General features: G+C 37.4%; 1 long non-coding RNA gene across 1 annotated transcript in view; it reads right to left on the bottom strand.

Moving 5' to 3' along the window:
• Positions 1-250: 250 nt before the first annotated feature.
• LOC126267258 (uncharacterized) overlaps positions 251-8,921 on the bottom strand; it is a 30,110-nt gene continuing 21,439 nt past the window's right edge. Inside the window, exons 2-3 of the long non-coding RNA XR_007548972.1 lie at positions 3,681-3,844; positions 251-609 (exon numbers count right to left, since the gene is read on the bottom strand). This is a non-coding gene — a long non-coding RNA (uncharacterized LOC126267258). The remainder of the gene's footprint in view (positions 610-3,680; positions 3,845-8,921) is intronic.

Raw genomic sequence — 8,921 nt, 5'->3', positions numbered from 1 at the left:
AAGAGCAGTAAAAACTTAACCACACAGATCTTGCAGAATAATATGATACATGTCACACTATTGAATAGACACTGTCATTGTTTTAACACATAGCCTATTTGTGTTACACTTATTTCATGTTTAAGTTGATGCATTGTTGTTGATATAACCAATACAGGTTTCTTGTCTGAAAATTGGCCATGGACTGACTGTCCCAGCACCAAAAATCAGACCTCTATATATCCTCACCGTAATAAGTAATGAAACAATACATTGTTCAATGTTTAATTTACAGAAATTACAGTTAAAATGTAACTCATTCAACTAACTGAATACATCACAAAACACCTCCTTTTGAACAGTTCCTTCTACCACAAAGGTTAGGCTGAAGTATATGTTTAAATATTGAAATTAACAGATATAGTTATGCAAACAATGTTTTTGACAATTTGGTAATTATTTTGGAACTAATTAAGGGCTGGCTTTTCTAATATGTTTTCGAATACAGCCAAAAAATACTTAAAGAATCCTAGTAGTTCTTCTTCCAAATGTTTATATTTAGTACAGAATTTATATTTGTTTATAAGTCAACAATAGAATCTAGGTCACGAAACAATTACTGATTTCACCCTGTAACAAAAGTATTAGCTAGAAATGATCAAAATGAATTAGGAAATTGAGTACATACACAAAACTAACTACAAAATTAGATCTGGTGGTATATTCCTTAAGACACTGATGACCAACCTTTCTCTTTTACGAAATTGAAAATTATATTCATGCCTGATAATGATAACTTGTCAAAAAATGCATTTAGGGAGGCAGATGACAAAGTAATAGAGGAAGTAAAAAGATCCCAGCTTGCTTCGTCACAAAGGAAGTGAGACAGGGTTGTGTCTACCGTCAATGTTACTCAACCTGCACACTGGGCAAGCTTTGAAGGAAACCAAGGGAAAATTTGGAAATGGAATTAAAGTACATGGAGGAAAAATGAAAACTCTGCAGTTTGTCAATGACATTGTAACTCTGTCAGAGACAGCTAAGGACTTGGAAGTGCAATTGAATAGAATGAACAGTGTCTAGAAGAAAGATTATAAGATGAAAAACAATAAAACTGAAACAAAGATAATGGAAAGTATCCAAATAAAATCAGATTGGGATGAAGGAATTAGTTTAGGAAAATAGACTCCAGGAGTGGTATCTAAAATTTGCTATTTGAGCAGCAAAATAACTGATGATGGTCGAAGCAGGGCCAATATAAAACATAGACTGACAAAAGCGAGAAACCATTTCTGGAAATGAGGAACTGGTTAATTTCTAATACAAAGCTAAGTGTTAAAAAGTCATTTCTAAAGGTGTTCATCTGGAGTGTTGCCTTGTATGGGAGGGGAACATGGACGATGGTCATTTAAGTACAAAGAGAACAGAAGCTTTTGAAAAGAATGCTGTAGATTAGATGTATAGATCAAATAAAAACTGAGGAGACAATGAATCAAACTGATAGGACACATCAAGAGGCATCAAAGAATTGTCAATTTGGTGATGGAAAGGAGGGAGGCAGGGATGAGAGAGAGAGATGATGGGGGGGGGGGGGGGGGGAGGGAGAGAGAGAGAGAGAGAGAGAGAGAGAGAGAGAGAGAGAGAGAGAGAGAGAGAGAGAGAGTGTTTTGAGGAGGGGTGGACTAAAAATTGTAGAGGAGACCAAGACTTGACTACAGTAAGTAGGTTAAAATGGATGGTGGTTGTAGTAGGTATACAGATGAAGAGGTTTTCACAGGACAGACTACCATGGAGAGCTGCATGACACCAATTTTTGGGCAGAAAACCACAACAAGAAATTGTCTAGGGCACTTTTAACCTCCATTTGCATCTGTCATAAAATCTTCATCATCTGACACTTAAGATCAAATAACTTACTTTTACTAATCATGCAAACATAATATTTTGTAAACAATTTTAATTCTTTCTCATAAATAAGGTTATTTTTTGAGAATAATTTTCATTTCCTTTTATAAGTAATCTTCTTTTAACTATGCTGCAGAAGTTTTGCTGGGAAGCCTTTACACATCATACCTACAGCCCCAACTCTCCCCATGTACTTTCCATATTTTTGGAGCACTGAAGATTGACATTCGTGGCTGTCAATTTGCTTCAGACAAAGATGTAAACATATGGAATCGTGGTTCCATAGACAACCACAAACACTTTTCCACAAGCGAAAGGGTCATAGAAAGAAGCATATACAATAATAATCAAAATGCTCTGGGTGAGATAAATATATTAACAGTTATGGAAATTACTTTTGAAATAATAAACAGTTTACTTAGTTTTTTCCATCAGTCTCATTTTCATTTGGTTGCCTCTTGTAAATGTATCTGACATTTGCAAAAGCCATCATCTTGATGACTCCACACAAAAAAAAAATCTAAATAAATAAGCAAATAAATTGTAGATAATCTTGACCTTATCAGAGACCTGAATGAAATAAATATCTGGAGATATAATACTGACATCAATGAAGTTTCAAAAGATAAGAGATGATCTTATCGCTATATCTGCAACATACATCTTCTTCCCAATTATAAATTTCCCCACCAGAGTCACAAGCGTATCCAGCACCATTATTAATATAATACTGATAAACAAGGATAGTCATGAATACACAGCTAGAAATATCAACATGGTCCAGTAACCACTATGCACAGCTTCTTGAAATATCATCAACACTGAGCTTAATTAGGCAAACAGAAACCGCGAAAAGAGGAAGAAACTTCAGCAATCAAACCACTGACCGATATGTACAGATGCAAAAGCACAAATAAAAAGTTCTATGTATTTATGGGTATCTTATCATATTATTTAACACGTCACTTCCAATTAAAAAAATAGGAGATCAAATCTTATAAGCTTAACAGTAAAAACTGCTGGTTGACAACAGGTGTAAAAAAAAGTCGTGTGCTAAAATGTGATGATTATATGCAGAGGCAGTGGCAAGGGGCAAGGGGGAGGCTATGGGGGGCTATAGTCCCCCCCCCCCCCCCCCCCCACACACACACACACACCAACAGAGCGTCATATTACACTGGATAAAATGACTCCAACAGATTCAATTTTTTTTTAATTATGTAGCAATATAGGTTGCAATGTATTTCAAGGAATAAGAGCAACAGATAATCCATGCCCGTCCCACTCCCACCACACACCTTGCATGTCACCATTGATGCTATCTCTCTCTATATCAACATCCCCCATATACATGGCTGCTGCTGAACATTTCCTCAGTCAACGTCCACCTTTTTCCAAGCGTATGACATCCTTCTTGCTCACTTTAATCAACTTTATACTTACCAACAATTACTTCACCTTTGAGGGGGTAGACAAACAAACAGATCAGGGGTATGGCCATGGGAACCAGGGTGACTCCTTCCTATGCCATCCTTTCCGTGGGTCACTTGGAGGGGGCTTTTCTGGGATCCATAAGCCTTCCACCCCTGGTTTGGTTCAGATACATTGATGACATCTTTGTCATATGGACCCATGGTGAGGCTGACCTAAATCTCTAAATACCTTCTCCCAATTAAATTTCACATGGTCCTATTCTGAATCCCATGCCACTTTCCTTGATGTTGATCTCATCCTCACCAAACGCCAGCTACGCATTTCTGTCCACATCAAACCTACCAACAAACAACAGAACTTACATTTTGACAGCTGCCATCCCTTTCATGTCAAAAGTTCCCTCCCATGCAGCCTTGGCATTCGAGACAAACGTATTTGTTCGGATGCAGACCCTTTATAGCAATACACCACCACTCTCACTTCGGGCTTCACTGTGTAAAGGGACACCATCTCTAGCATTGCAATTCTGTAAGAGGAATAATCAATACAAAAAGTATTTTCAAATCTCATATAGGTGAACTTTATCTCAGCTGTTTAACTAAATGAATGTCATGTGATTTTGTATATGATGTATTATATTTTGGGCTAAAATGTACAAAAAGAAACCACTTCATTACAATCAATACATATTAACTCTGTATGTACCATTAAAATTACTCTTCTTTCAGAAACATTTGAAATTATGAAATATCTGGCATACTTAAAATTCCTATTATTAATTACACAATCTGACTATATTTATTAAATTTATTTCTGGATTCATTTCCAAAATAATGATATAACTTGGTGAAGGTTCTTCTTTTGTCAAGAAAGTTTGTAAACTCTTTGAAATATTGTTAGTACCACAGAGGGAGTAATAGTGGGCATGCCTCTGATGGAATCTGATGTGTTTTTATCTTTGGCTCTAGCAATGTAAATTTCTGTTTTAAAGTGGAGATTGTAAAGACAGTGTGACATAGAAATATAGGATTAAAAAAGGTCATAGAAACAGAAATTACGCAGTAGACTTACTTAACAGTTATCAAGTCAACTGGAACCCACAAAGTCAAAAATTTCAGCCTCAAGAATCTACCCCTAGATGTGATGAACTGCAGCCAACAACAAGGAAATGAAGATAAGTAAAATAGTTATTTGTACATCTTACTCCCCTCAAAGCTTATGGAATGAATTAATTGTTATGAAGAGACTGAAAATCTACTGGTGATATGATGGAGGGTAATATTACAATTGTGGGCATTATCTGGGATCAACTGACTGATGACAATGTCCTCTCTGTTGCAGTAGAAGAAGGGACAGTGATTTGTGTTAGTTGCAGTTTATATGAAATTCCAATCACTCGAAGAAAGAAGACTGAGAGCTGCCCAACAAAGTCATATCAACAGTGACAAGACACTACCAACAATAACAGACTGGATCAATTCAAAGAGGGCTTTACAACTGCAATGAGGGACATCAAACAGAAATGATAAATACAAACTATTTATGAAATTAATTTGTTTTTGGACTTGTGTGATTGCTAACAAATGAATAGAGATGAGGGTGCTAGTGACGTAGAAGTGAAAGTTGTAGGACAGAGCGAGGACATGTTTGAACCGTGTGAAATCACAGTCAGCAAAGAATCAATAAAAACTGATATGTTGCAGTTGATTTTGGCAAAACTAGAGAAAATGAAGACAGATAGCAATAGTAAATTGGACAGCGTGCAAGACCAAATGGATCAATTTAGTAATCAGGTCACAGAACTAAAATATGAGTTGTCAGAGGGATTAAGAAGTGTGAATGAAAAAGTAATATTATTGTTTTGGAAAATGAGTTTATTGAAGAGTTTCAAAATCAGAAGAAGAATGTTAATGACATCAGAATTTAACAGACGGCCCTAGAGGAAAAAATGGAACATAACTTTAAGAGTTTAGACCAAAAAGTTTTAAATGTTGAAAAAAATTTCAGCAGTTCAGGAAAATTGTATTTACAAAAATCTGTATTAAAACAATGGTACTGTGTGATACAACATTCCTATCAAAAATTTTCCATCAGATAATTTAAAGCCACTGGATTTTCTGCACCACTGAAGAGATAATTTTGCATCAGGCACGATTGATGATCAGAAAATTAGATTTGTTAAAAGGTATCTTGAAAGCAAAGCTCTTTCTTGGGTAAGTCTAAATTTTCTAAATTTAAATCAGCAGGAAACATATCAAAGTTCTGAAAAAAAGTTTTTTTAAATGAATTTTGGTCAGAAGTTGAACAGGGGAGAATTGAAAATGAATTTTTGAATGGTCCCAATTATAGGAATAGGGACAGTACTCTGAAAGACTTTTGTAAGAATTAACTTAAGGAAGTAACACATCTGGACAAACCATTTCACAAAATGACATTGATTGAGGCACTCAAAAGGAGATCACCAGAAAGATTGCAGTGGGATTTAGTACATGGACCTGACAATTGTCTTGAACAATTTTTACGATATGGTGACAGGCTGGATAGGGCAGTAGAAAGAAGCATGTACCATAATAATTGAAATGTTATAGATCAAAATGGCAATAACTACAGAAACAGAGACAATGGTAACTTCTATCAGGATCAAAATGGTAGTGTAGACAGAAATTTTGAACACCAGCAGAACATGAATAATGAGAATAACCATGGGCAGTTAAATCGAATAAACAATCATAGAGGTAAGTACTCTGGAAATGACAGTCTGTCTCAATGAAGGTCCACAGTTTTGGAGCGAGGAAACACAACACGTACAGGACCCCAAATCTACACTTGCAATTAGACAATAATAACAGTGGTAATAATGTGGCATAGGCATTTGAAGTTGAACAGAAAAAGGCATCAGATTTCTCATTTATGTTTTTATCAAAGGTTTTGGGATACTATACTATACTATACTACCCCCATGAACCATGGACCTTGCCATTGGTGGGGAGGCTTGCGTGCCTCAGCGGTACAGATGGCCGTACCGTAGGTGCAACCACAACGGAGGGGTATCTGTTGAGAGGCCAGACAAACATGTGGTTCCTGAAGAGGGGCAGCAGCCTTTTCAGTAGTTGCAGGGGCAACAGTCTGGATGATTGACTGATCTGGCCTTGCAACAGTAACCAAAACGGCCTTGATGTGCTGGTACTGCGAACGGCTGAACACAAGGGGAAACTACAGCCGAAATTTTTCCCGAGAACATGCAGCTTTACTGTATGATTAAATGATGATGGCGTCCTCTTGGGTAAAATATTCCGGAGGTAAAATAGTCCCCCATTCGGATCTCCGGGCGGGGACTACTCAGGAGGACGTCGTTATCAGGAGGAAGAAAACTGGCGTTCAACGGATCGGAGTGTGGAATGTCAGATCCCTTTATCGGGCAGGTAGGTTAGAAAATTTAAAAGGGGAAATGGATAGGTTGAAGTTAGATATAATGGGAATTAGAGAAGTTTGGTGGCTGGAGGAACAAGACTTTTGGTCAGGTGAATACAGGGTTATAAATACAAAATCAAATAGGGGTAATGCAGGAGTAGGTTTAATAATGAATTTAAAAAATTGGAGTGTGGGTAAGCTACTACCAACAGCATAGTGAACGCATTATTGTGGCCAAAATAGACACGTAGCCCATGCCTACTACAGTAATACAAGTTTATATGCCAACTAGCTCTGCAGATGATGCAGAAATTGATGACACGTATGATGAGATAAAAGAAATTATTCAGGTAGTGAAGGGAGACAAAAATTTAATAGTCATGGGTGACTGGAATTCGAGAGTAGGAAAAGGGAGAGAAGGAAACATAGTAGGTGAATATGGATTGGGGGGAAGAAATGAAAGAGGAAGCCGCCTGGTAGAATGTTGCACAGAGCATAACTTAATCATAGCTAACACTTGGTTCAAGAATCATGAAAGAAGGTTGTATACGTGGAAGAACCCTGGAGATACTAGAAGGTGTAAGATAGATTATATAATGGTAAGACAGAGAGTTAGGAACCAGGTTTTAAATTGTAAGACATTTCCAGGGGCAGATGTGGACTCTGACCACAATATATTGGTTATGACCTGTAGGTTAAAACTGAAGAAACTGCAAAAAGGTGGGAATTTAAGGAGCTGGGACCTGGATAAACTGACTAAACCAGAGGTTGTAGAGAGTTTCAGGGAGAGCATAAGGGAACAATTAACAGGAATAGGGGAAATAAATACAGTAGAAGAAGAATGGGTAACTCTGAGGGATGAAGTAGTGAAGGCAGCAGAGGATCAAGTAGGTAAAAAGATAAGGGCTAGTAGAACTCCATGGGTAACAGAAGAAATATTGAATTTAATTGATGAAAGGAGAAAATACAAAAATGCAGCAAATGAAGCAGGCAAAAAGGAATACAAACGTCTCAAAAATGATATCGACATGAAGTGCAAAATGGCTAAGCAGGGATGGCTTGAGGACAAATGTAAGGACGTTGAGGCTTATTTCACTAGGGGTAAGATAGACACTGCCTACAGGAAACTTAAAGAGACCTTTGGAGAAAAGAGAACCACTTGCATGAATATCAAGAGCTCAGATGGAAACCCAGTTCTAAGCAAAGAAGGGAATGCAGAAAGATGGAAGGAGTAATATAGAGGGTCTGTACAAGGGCATACAGCCTTGGGAGAGCCAGTCCTGAGAAAACTCTACCATCTGGTGAGCAAGACGTATGAGACAGGCGAAATACCCTCAGACTTCAAGAAGAATATAATAATTCCAATCCCAAAGAAAGCAGTTGTTGACAGATATGAAAATTACCGAACTATCAGTTTAATAAGTCACAGCTGCAAATTATTTACGCGAATTCTTTACAGACAAATGGATAAACTGGTAGAAGCCGACCTCGGTGAAGATCAGTTTGGATTCCGCAGAAATGTTGGAACACGTGCGGCAATACTGACCCTATGACTTGTCTTAATATACAGATTAAGGAAAGGCAAGCCTACATTTCTAGCATTTGTGGACTTAGAGAAAGCTTTTGACAATGTTGACTGGAATACCCTCTTTCAAATACTAAAGGAGGTAGGGTTAAAATACAGGGAGTGAAAGGCTATTTACAATTTGTACAGAAACCAGATGACAGTTATAAGAGTCGAGGGGCATGAAAGGAAGGCATCGGTTGGGAAGGGAGTGAGACAGGGTTGTAGCCTCTCCCAGATGTTATTAAATCTGTATATTGAGCAAGCAGGAAAGGAAACAAAAGAAAAATTTGGAGTAGGTATTAAAATTCATGGAGAAGAAGTGAAAACTTTGAGGTTCGCCAATGACATTGTAATTCTGTCAGAGACAGCAAAGGACTTGGAAGAGCAGTTGAACGGAATGGACAGTGTCTTGAAAGGAGGATATAAGATGAACATCAACAAAAGCAAAGCGAGGATAAGGGTATGTAGTTGAATTAAGTCGGTTAATGCTGAGGGAATTAGATTAGGAAATGAGATGCTTAAAGTAGTAAAGGAGTTTTGCTATTAGGGGAGCAAAATAACTGAATGATGGTTGAAGTAGAGAGGATATAAAATGTAGACTGGCAATGGCAAGGAAAGTGTTTCT

This window comes from Schistocerca gregaria, chromosome 4 (genome assembly GCF_023897955.1).
Source record: "Schistocerca gregaria isolate iqSchGreg1 chromosome 4, iqSchGreg1.2, whole genome shotgun sequence".
NCBI lineage: Eukaryota > Metazoa > Arthropoda > Insecta > Orthoptera > Acrididae > Schistocerca > Schistocerca gregaria.
This window is presented reverse-complemented; position numbering and strand designations above follow the sequence as displayed.